This window comes from Tiliqua scincoides, chromosome 8 (genome assembly GCF_035046505.1).
Source record: "Tiliqua scincoides isolate rTilSci1 chromosome 8, rTilSci1.hap2, whole genome shotgun sequence".
Taxonomy (NCBI): domain Eukaryota; kingdom Metazoa; phylum Chordata; class Lepidosauria; order Squamata; family Scincidae; genus Tiliqua; species Tiliqua scincoides.
Genome location: NC_089828.1, coordinates 25102183 through 25113619, shown reverse-complemented (window position 1 = coordinate 25113619; position 11437 = coordinate 25102183). Strand labels below are relative to the sequence as shown.

At 47.1% G+C, this 11437-nt stretch overlaps 1 pseudogene; it reads left to right on the top strand.

The window, feature by feature from the left end:
• Positions 1 to 6624: 6624 nt before the first annotated feature.
• On the top strand, positions 6625 to 6739 carry LOC136659517 (5S ribosomal RNA; annotated as a pseudogene).
• The last annotated feature ends 4698 nt before the right edge of the window (positions 6740 to 11437 follow it).

The following is an 11437-nucleotide window of genomic DNA, read 5'->3' as shown; positions in this document are numbered from 1 at the left end:
ACATCTTTGTATTCAAAAAGTGCTACATAAATAGTCGAGTGTGTAAGCCAGTTCCCAACATTCCGTCACACGCTTGGCGTGACCAAGCCACAAAGCAAGGCTCTGAAGATCAGAGCGGGCTTGATTCTAAAAGGAAGGAGACACAAGGGGCATTGAGTCAACCCCAACCCCTTCCCCCCCCCCCAATATCCCAGAGATGTTCCAAGGTACAACGTTTCACTTTTTTCCTATAAAAATGAACGTTTTCTATGGATTTCTGTGTGGTTACATCAGTGAGAAAAGTGTTGCATTTTTGCAGTGGAGACAACATTTGCCTTCCAACCCCAACACTAGGTGGTCCAGCCTCCACTGATACAGGCACCCCTACCTGGGATTCTTGCAGTCTCTCCCTTTACAACCTCTCATATTGAAGCTGGCATTATGCTAGGAAATAATGATTGTGCCCCTAGATTTAGTAAAGAGGGGAGGGGAATTAGGGCCCAATCATATCCAACTTTTTAGTGCTGATGCAGCCATACCAACAGGGCAAGTACTACAATCTGTGATTGGGGGGGGCAGTCACAGAGGTCTCCTCAAGGTAGAGGAACATTAATTCCCTTACCTTGCGACTGTACTGTGGCTGCATCAATGCTGGGAATTTGGATAGGATTGGATCCCTAGACTATTAAGGAAATCAATCAGTGAGATCAGTGGAAATCAATATATAGTTGTCTAGTCCAATGTATAGATCATGTAATGATCCCATTATAAGGAAGTGGGGCAGGTAGGGAGAGAAGAGACTGGGGAGACCCTCACTGCCACTCGGTGAGTAAACAGAAAAACGCTAACCTTAGCATATTCCGAGGAGCATTTGCTCACGCAGCCATTAAGTTATCTCTTGGTTATTTATTTCTTCGGCTTGTTATTAGCTGTGTGGAGAATATTATTCTAATTATGTCAGCCCAATCAGCAGTATTGCATGTCCAGCCTCATTTGCATTAACTTGAGCTTTGTCTTTCACACTGTGATACTAATTCAATGAGACATCAAACATTTAAATCGACCTGGGATGCTGAGGTCGGGCCGATTTGCCCTTCCACTCTATTAGCACTTGAGTGTAATTGTGTTTGTCACTCGCCGCGTGACTAATAGTAGCGGGGGTGACTATCAGAGCACAAATGAGCAATGCGTTAATATATTATTTTGTTCTATAATATCAATATGTGTTTATTCAGTGGTTGTGTTAGCCAAGTTGAAACGTTCAACTTTCATACCGGAACCATAAACTGCTCCCTCACACGGAAACATTCGCTCATACAATTATATCTCCAGCCATAGATTCTGGCCTAAGTGAGAAAAATGAAAAAGTCACTTTAAATAACCCTGGCAGCCACTGAGCAGGAATTCAGCAGGGATTTGGGGTGGGAGGTGGAGAAGAAAAAGGTCTGAAACGGCAAAAATACCAAATAAATCAGCCAAGGGGGAAAAAAGTCAACCCTAGGGTTGCAAAGTCAGACGCATCCAAAAAACTCAGATTAGTGAAGTGGGAGGGGGGTTGATGATGTCACAAGGTGACATCACAAGATGGCTAACATGAAAAATGGGGAGGGAGGCTGGTACTGGGAGAGTCCCCTGGATAAAGGGATCTAGCAACAGCTAAAATGTTCCACACTTAACTTTTGTCACTCATCCACCTGAGGAAAACATTAAAACTTGGAAAAACAGTGTCATTTTGGAGGAAGCTGGAAACCCTGGTCAAGTCACTCACACATTAAAAGGATACAAGGGAGCCTCTGCGGCCTTGTGCCCTTCCAAAACCAGAGACTATTTACATACATCCAGTCTGGACCATGCATGACCCATCAAGGTAAACACAGCCTGCCAAGCATGAATGGTGATCACGAGGGGATTCGTATTTTTTATATCTGTTGCCTGAGTAGGGGTTCAAAAAGGCAGGGGTTGTATCAGGGATCTGGCAAGCTCTCATCCAAGACCAGAACCATGGGATGTCTACTAAAATTGACTGTCGGGAGTGTCAGAATAGACAGAAGGAAATCTTTCATTACCCAGTGCGTAGTTAATCTGTGGATCTCCTTACCACTGGATGTTGTGATAGCAACTGGGCTAGGTGCCTTTAAAAGGGAATTGGACAGATTTATGGAAGGAAGATCCATCACAAGTCATGATGGTTGTATGCGACCTCCAGGTTTCAGAGGTAGCGTATCTCGGATTGCCAGCCAGGTACAGGGGAATGTCAACAAGACATCTGGTGGGCCATTGTGAGATACAGGAAGCTGAACTAGATGGGCCCTTGGCATCATCCAATAGGGCTCTTCTTATGTTCCTGTGCTTTCATGTTGAATTGGTACATTCCTGCTTTTTATTTATTTATTTAATTAATTAAATTTATTTTTTGCGTTAGGTTCCCAATTGCTTTTTCGAATTGTGTTTTACCTGTATTTGTTTTCTCACTTTCCTTGCACTTTTTGAAGGCTGAAATCCTGCATACACTCGCCTGGGAATAACGCCCACTGAACACAATGGGACATTCTTTGGAGTAAACACAGGTAGGATTGTTCTGTTAGCACCTTGCAGTCTAGATCTTATATAGGCAAGTAATATTTTCCACAAATGCTTGCCTCTGATAATAATCCATTAAGAGGCAGTTTTAATTGTCTTGACTGAGCCTGAATGATTCCTTCAAAAAATGATCTGATCAGAATTCCACTTTCAAGAACAAACATAGCCTTATGCCTTGCTTAAAACACCATCTTTTTTGTAGTTACCTTTTCTCAACTCAGGTAAAACACAGTTGGCCATGAATTCAGAATCTGCCGTCAAAGTAAACCTACTATATTTTGGGACATGTGCCAAGACATGTCCCAACATGCATATCCAAAACAGCCAACATGCATATCCAACATGCATATCCAAAACCAACATGCATATCCAACATGCATATCCAAAACAACATGCCAACATGCATATACAGCCAACATGCATATCCAAAACAAGCTCACTTTGGCTGTGTGTCCAAACCAGTTTCTCTCTTCTCTCTAAATTATATTGTTTGCCCCAATTAAAGAAAAATTTATACTCAGAAATGCCAAACTGTTTTTTTAAAAAGTACTTCCAGTCCACATTTTAGGACAGTGGTTCCCAAACTTTTTCGACTGGCAGCTCCCTTGACCTACTGGGCCATTGGCCATGGCTCCCTATTAGGGCCACAGTCCTATACATTGTGTAATAATCCCATTAGGGCAGCAGGTTTTTTGAGGATTCAGCAGCTCCCCTGGTTGGTTTCCATGTCTCCTTGGCGTGTTCACAGCTCACAGTCTGGGTACCACTACAGTAGGACGTAACCGAAGTATCCTTTAGCAGAAGTTCAGAAGGAAGGATGAGCACAATGGAAGATGAAATGGTGCAAGCCAATGCCTATAAAAGGAGAAGTCTCAACAGGTTTTGATCCGAAGTATGAATCCAATCTGTTCACAACTTCACAGTTTGCAGGATAAATACATATACCAAAAAAAATCTGAAAAGTTAGTTCAGCCATTTTTCTCCCCCTGCCTCCAATATTTTAGACTAGCCGCTCTTCTTTTTAAACATTCATTTAAAGTGTCTTATGTATACTGACATATATATTCATTCTCCCCCCCCCCCCAAAAAAAAAAATTGTTTTGAAAATGGAAAAAATTTAAATGCTGTTGCAAAACATGTTTGGGGATTGATGAAAGAAAGAAATGCTTCCATGGCATCAGTGGGCACTACTAGCCAATAGGTGCTCTCCACTGACAGATCTTTCCCCATACATACTTCAAAGATAGATCAAACCCAATGAAACTAGATCAAGGTTAGGAAAATAGAGGAAGTTAGTCTGGGGGGGGGGAAGGCTATGCTGGTACTTAAGAGGGGTCATTATACTAGCTATATTAGCAAAGATTCATATACTTCATATTCTCCAATGTGATATATTCTCGTATCTGCTAACACTGCTCTTCTGCTGCCTACACAGGCCAGAAAGGTCAATCTTTAATAGAGATGTCACCAAGACTCATTTCCAGCCTCGGAAATATGGGACTCCCATTCACCAAATGCGCAGTGAAAATTAGGGCCAATCCGATGCCAGCTACCACTGGTGGAATGGGAATGTGTGCAGTCTCAAATGTGCCATAAAGCACATTGTGACCACTGGAGGTCAGGAGCATTGTCCACTGACTGTGGGTAAGGGCACCACTGGGCAGCGGGGAGGTGTGGGGAGGGCAGAACAGCAGCAGGGAGGCGGTGTCTCTGGGTGGGGAGAGGGCATCCTGGGGACAGGTCAGGCCCAGGAGGGGGGTGACACCAGAGACATACACAATATCTTATCCCGCTTCCCGAACCCCAAAGCTGTACAATACAGCTGGTGCAGATCCGACTAGCGCCATAGGGGCTGCCCATTCCCAACACGCAGTAAGGGAACCAATATTCCCTTACCCCAAGGAGACCTCCAGCTTCCTCCTTGGCCCTGTGGGATACAGCGGCAGATGTTTCAGCACCGCTATACCATGGCGCCAGTAGCCTAGATAGGATTGGGCTATCCATCTACCCATCCATTAAGATCAGGAAGGGCAGCACTCTTGAGTGTCCAACGTCCCCTTGAGGTTTGGTAGTTGGTGAGGAGCAAAAGGGCCTTCTCAGTGGCAGCCCCCCAAATGTGGAATTTCCTGCCCTCTAGCATGTGTGTCTCCCTTCTTGCTGGCTTTCTCTCTGTTCTCATCCCACATACCCACTCCCTGTGGTACTCCAGAAGTAGTAAAGGGAAAGAAGAAAGGAGGTTGTCTTTCCCTCATGGTGCCTCAGACACGTAGTCTGTGGGATATGCAGCACTCTGTTTAACATTTCCCATGCCAGAGTATAGTCTAAGTATAGACTCTGGTACTAAGTACAGTGGGAGGAAAGGGGGGGGGAAGGATGATTGGAAGATTGATGAATAGATGGGAGGAGCCTTATTTGGGGTTGAAAGAGGAGGCTTGGAGGCTTATCCAGGTGTACACAAAGTATGGCAGAGTACCATCATCTCCATGACAACACTGAAAAGGTCCTGTACCATGTAACTGCAAAGTGGACTTCCCATAGGTGGGGTACCTAATTAAGGCCTACTGCACTGACTTTAATGATTGGGGAACTTCACGCAAGGAGAAGATGCTGATGTTATACTTGCTGTGAGCCTGCTACTCACTCCTCCACCCTAAAGCATGTAGAGTTTACTCAAAGGAGGTCCTGAGTCACTTTAATTAAAATAACATTTTAAACAGGATTAGAACATTGTCCCTGGGAAGTCTAACATGTCATACCTCCAGCAACTATGGAGGACTAATTAAAATTAACTCGCAACCGAATGTGTTTTTTCCCCCATGCTTGAATCTCTAATAGCTGTTTTGTTGCATTTTCCCCCTTATTCACTGTCCAAACACAACACTCCAGTGTGTACTCCAATGTGTATATATAAATACACATACAGGCACACAGAGTGTCAACACATTGTGTAGTTTGTTTGCCAACATATTCGTAGTAATTAAGCCCCAGTGTATTAAATGCATTCTCATGTGACCAGGCCTTTCATTTGACAGATCAAAAGACTACTGAGAGATACTTTGCTTTTAGTAATCTATACCAGCTAGGCAAAACAAAAGACTCGCTATGGAGGGCATCCAAGCTTCTCCCCGCGATAAAAAACAATGACAGTCTAAATGTTCAGGCTCTTTTTTTCCTGTTATGAAATCAGTATTCTGGTAATGGGGTGTGTGTGTGTGTGTGTGTGTGTGTGTGTGTGTGTGAGAGAGAGAGAGAGAGAGAGAGAGAGAATGACTGTGGTGCCTTGGAACTTGTAAGTAGCATATGACTATCATGAATTCTAGACTGACAGCCCAATACTGGCATACCTGGGGGGCGTCATGGGGGGCAAATGTCCCAGGGAGCCACCCCAGACACTGCCACCATGACCCCCTCCCACATCACCTTTTTTTTAACAGGCCTTTCTGATGCTTTTTGAGAGCCAGGGAGACTACCCATGGCATCCCCAGCCCCCAGAAGGCCTTCTGAGGCCTCAAGAAGACCTAAGGTCACTTCTGGTTTTTGCTGAAAATTGGAAGTGACATTCTTAGACCTTCCAGAGGCCTCAGAAGACCCCCTGATGTGCCTGGTGGGAGTGGGATGGCATGGGAGGTGGCACTTTGTGGTCCTGGCCCCAGGTGGCACAGTTACCAGGATCTCAACTGCATCCCAATCTTATACAGGATTGGCTGCCAGTCGGAGAGTTCGGAACAGTGGAACAGAGTGCCGCTGTTGCAAAATGGTCACTGACAGCCTGGGGAGTGCTCTGTCAGCAGCCATTTTGAAAGCACTGCCACAAGAGATGGCATCCGTCATCAGACTGTGCCGTGGCCACCGGAGTAAGTAAGGCAACTGCGGGAGGGGTGGGGAGTGTACAAAATGGAGCAAGAGCTTGGGTGAGGAAGGGGGAGAAACAGTGGGTGGGAAGGCTGCAGGAAGGGGTGGAGCAGACTGGGTCCTGTGGATTCTACCCCCTCTGTCAGCAGCCTCCCTACCCCCTTTCTCTCCTTGAACTTGTGCCAGCTAAAGAACTGGTGCAAGTCTGAGGCAGCCTAGTGTTTACCTTGTACATGCCCAATCTCGTCTGATCTCGGAAGCTAAGCAGGGTCAGGCCTGGTTAGTACTTGGATGGGAGACCGCCTGGGAATACCGGGTGCTGTAGGCTTCTACCAGAGTCTTTCCAGACTAAAGGTTGCCAGCCAAGTCTGAGGAGACCCATTGACGAGCTGGAAGTTTACAGAGGGGTAAAGGATTTAAATCTCCTTCCCTCTCCAAAGCCTCCTGATCCATGCGCCCCACCAATGGGTACAGCATGCTTCTTTTCAGCACAGTTACAAATAATATAGGGGGGGGGGAGTGGAGTAGGATTGGCTCTAAGTCTGCAATCCTACACACAAGTACCTGGGAGGAAGCTCCACTGAACATACTGGGACTTACATTTGTGTAAACAGGTATTTTTAATGACCCTTTTGAAACCACCTGTGCTAGTGGCCACCATCACATCCTGGGGCACTGGATTCCAAAAATTAATGTTGAACTAGATGATTATACATCATTATATAACATTGTATTATTATTATAATAATTATTATATAATTATATTATTTTCTATCATATTGTATTATATGTATTATCTTCTTTTCTCTGTCCTGAATCTACAGCCAGATGTGTCATTGGATGACCACAAGTTCTAGTGTTGTGACGAGAAGAAGACTGCCTCTCTATCCATGTCCTCTATGCCATCCTTTATAAACTCTGTATGTTCCTCTAGTGCGGTGCCTTTCAACCAGTGGCACTAATGGCACTCCACACCGTGGCAGGTGGTAGTTGGATTCCACTGCCGTGGTGACCCACATGGCACTGCCCCACCTGGTCCAACTTCACTGGAAATGGCAATGGCTGGAGCAGTGGAGTACCTGTGCACAAAACGTGGCTGTGTGACATGCTTTCAAAAGAGGCATGATGGGGATGCAGAGTGAAACCCCAACTGTGCAGCAAGCTACTCACACCTCTGCACAGCTGCTGTGGTGTCAGCGGTGGCACTCACAAAAGTTGAACATAAGAACATAAGAACAGCCCCACTGGATCAGGCCATAGGCCCATCTAGTCCGGCTTCCTGTATCTCACAGCGGCCCACCAAATGCCCCAGGGAGCACACCAGATAACAAGAGATCTGCATCCTGGTGCCCTCCCCTGCATCTGGCATTCTGACATAACCCATTTCTAAAATCAGGAGGTTGCACATACACATCATGGCTTGTAACCCGTAATGGATTTTTCCTCCAGAAACTTGTCCAATCCCTTTTTAAAGGCGTCCAGGCCAGATGCCGTCACCACATCCTGTGGCAAGGAGTTCCACAGACCAACCACACGCTGTGTAAAGAAATATGGTACTTGGGAAAACTGTGCAGTGGAACCTCCTTATTCACAGGCTCTGCATCTGTGGATTCCAACCTCTGCAGATGCCTCCCCGTGCCTCAGAAGGCCTCCAGGACATCACGGGAAGCCACTTCCGATTCATGCCTGCCATTTCCAGTCACATCTGGAAATGTGCTCTGAGGTGTGGGGGACTCACGGCCCAGTACCCTCAAATGTGGCTTTTGGTTGCATCCAGGAAGCCTTCAGAAGAAGGGGAGAGGCCCAAAGAGTGGGCCATGTGCCAGCACAACCTCCATAAGGCCTGGCACAGCATCAAAGTTAGTGATTGCTGTCCTGAGACCTTGACCCCACCCGGAACTCAGGCATCTGCAAAGTTTGGTATCTGCGGGGGGTCCGGGAATGAATCCCCTATGGATAACAAGGGTCCGCTGTACTGGCCAAAAAATGATACTCACTCCTATGAGATATATGTACATGCTCATGACCTTCATGAGCCATTCCATGCCTGAAGAGAAGACACCTCAGATCAACCCCAGATTAACTTCTAAACGCCTCCTTCCTCCATTTTTTTTTTTAAACTGCATCGATGCCCAGGTGAGGCCTCTCAAGAGACAGTGTTGTCTTTTATGTTCCAGACCAAACAAAACGATACATTGGGTTGTACCCTGGCTCTGACTGGGGTTCAGTGTGAGGCATGTTGTTCCTTTGCTGGCTGCTGACAAGCTATAAAGAGCCACTTCTGTGGCGGATCATAACGGTTAATTTATCACAGGGAGCTGTGGCTGACCTCTGTGCGTCCCAGCCCCTCCATCACCTTCACACCTGCTCAAGCTAATTGTTAGAGCCAAGTCTAAATGAAAATCAACTGGGCTGGTAATGAATGGAAGCCATTACTCGCAACAGCACATCACTCCACGAAGGTTGATCAAGCAGTGTTCCAGCCAGTCTTTCAGCACAGCTCCTTCTTTAGAGGAATGACGAGGAGCCTGCAAACGCTTTGACCAAGTCAATGAGAAGAAGCAGCATTTTGGATCACAACCCCTCCTAACTCACCCCCTCATGCACACACCCAAAACGTCATTATTTTCATTTGCGGGCTGCACTGTGGTGCTTTTTCTCAACTGAATGCAGAGTTGGCCCCAAACATCCCAGTGCCTTCCAGGGAGTGAAAGGAAGATGAGTGGAGGCAAGTAGGTGGACAGAGATAGGCACCCCTCTACCAATATGAAGCCTGAGGCAACTGCTTCAGTTGGCCTCATGATGAGCCGGCCCTGCTCTGCACTTTACTGCACCAAAGACCAACCACCTCCTATGCTGCTGCTCTTCTTAGTCCCTAGATGGGACAGAGCAGAAGAGCAAGTGTGGAGGAGATATCCAGGCTACCACTAGATGTGGGGAAAGACCATAGTTCAATGGTTAACACCCTGCACTGCTTGCAGAAGTTCCAGATCCAAGCTTTGGTATCTCCAGGAAGGACTGGAAAAGAAACCCTGAAGCAGAGGCCTACCTAGAAGCCCTGGCGCCCGGTGCAGTGATGTCACAAAATCGCATGATATTGTGACAACACTTCTAGGTTCTCCCTGGAGGAGGAGGTGCTGGAAGCTTCACACCCCCTTCCTTCTACCATGGAGGCTCCCCTTTGAAGGCATGAAGCTGCTACAGCGAGTGCTCCCTCCTCCAGGAGAACCATAAGCAGCACAAAGCAGTCGTAGCGCCTGGGGCATGTGCCCCTCAGGCTCCACCCTTATTATGCCTCTGCTCTGAAGAACTCCTACCCATTGGTGCTGACAGTATAAATTAAGTTGGAAGGAAGGACCAGTGCTCTAAGAGCCCAATCCTGTGGCGCGGACCACAGTTGCAAACGTGCCGCAAGGCTTGCCGCCAGGCTCCCACTGAAGCTGGCTCAGCTCCGGCCAGCACTGAGCCAGCACGTGGCGGGCACCCGTGTTCCGTGGCTTGGTGGTATCTGTGACCGCCGGGCTGCGGAACAGGAAATGGGGTCGTAATCGGGGGCGTGGGGGAGGCGTCCCAGGAGGGGGGAGGCGTGGCTGGGGGCGTGGGGGAGGTGTGTTGGAGGCAGGGGAGAGGCGGATCCACGGAGCTGAGCTCCACAGGATCCAGGGCACTCGGGCAGGGTGGCATGCCCTACACGAGCGCCTTCACTTTAGCAGCAACCAAACAGTCGCTAAAGTGAGTAGTCCCATTGCAGGACTGCTTCCCTTACTCAGGGGAAGGGGATGAACGCGGTAGTGCGGGAGGTTCTAGATCTGGCGGGAGCCCTTTGTGGAGCCACCAGGTCCCGCAGCTCCGGGCAGCTCAGGATTGGGCTGTAACTCACTATAAGGCAAGTGCCTATGTTCAACCAACCCAAGCACTGCATGCAGCAACTGTACACCATCAACAGTATCTTGCTATGTGCTGAACCAATATCCTAGCACATTGTGTACACTTGGAAAAATAAATATGGAACCAAGAAGTGACCTGTATCCTACCTCTCCCTGGGCCAGTGTGTTCTTTTCTCTCTCTGTTCCCGTCACGTGGTGAATTGAAGGTCTTCTGGAGACACATGGGACCCCTTCTTTCACCCACACCTGTTTCCAAAAACTGAATTTAAGTGCCTGGAAGTTTAATCACCTTTGATGTTGACGTCAAGAGATAAAAATGGACAGATGTTGCTTTCAGACACCCTGGAATGCAAATGAACTTGTGCCAGAGAGAGAGAGAGAGAGAGAGAGAGAGAGAGAGAGAGAGAGAGAGAGAGAGAGAGAGAGAAACCCACTAAGTTCTTGCCTCTTGAAATTTTTATTATTTCCCATCCAAGCTGACTGCTTTTGTTTAATCTTGCCATTCCTTTTCTTCTTCATTGTGTGCTCTTGTTCTTAGGGATATGCAAACTTTATTAGTCAGCGCAGCTTTCATGCTCTCGTCGCTTTTGTGTTTGAGAATTGGGAATCAGGTACTTCAACAGTTCGCCTAAGGGAAGCATCAGGCAGGAGGAACCTTTATGAATAATCAGGGCTGACATCTTCAGCGTTGTTCCTTCATTATAAATATTGTTAAAGGAGCTGTGACCACCATGAGCTCAAACAGAACAGAGCACGGAGGGGAGAGAAAGGCAGGCTTTGATATTGGCTCCTGACTGCTTAGCACTCCGGCGATGACACGGATGTTGACAGGCGTCACAGATTTGTCTCTTCTTTTTGGTTGGGAAGAGGGATTTTTTTTTTCTTGCTCTCCATTGACATAATTATTCTCTCTCTTTGGCCGGCCAAGATCATCTCACAAATGGTCCAAGCATGGATATTCTAGCTGATGGTGGGGCTTGTAAATTTTCTTAGATGCCAGCCTCCTAATGCAGTGGTACTCAAACTTTTCCGGCCAGTGGCTCCCTTGACCCCTGTGGCTGTTGGCCATGACTTCCCATCATGTTCCTGATGGCTGGAAGTGACATCATTAAACAGGAAGTGGCCAGAAATATTAATTG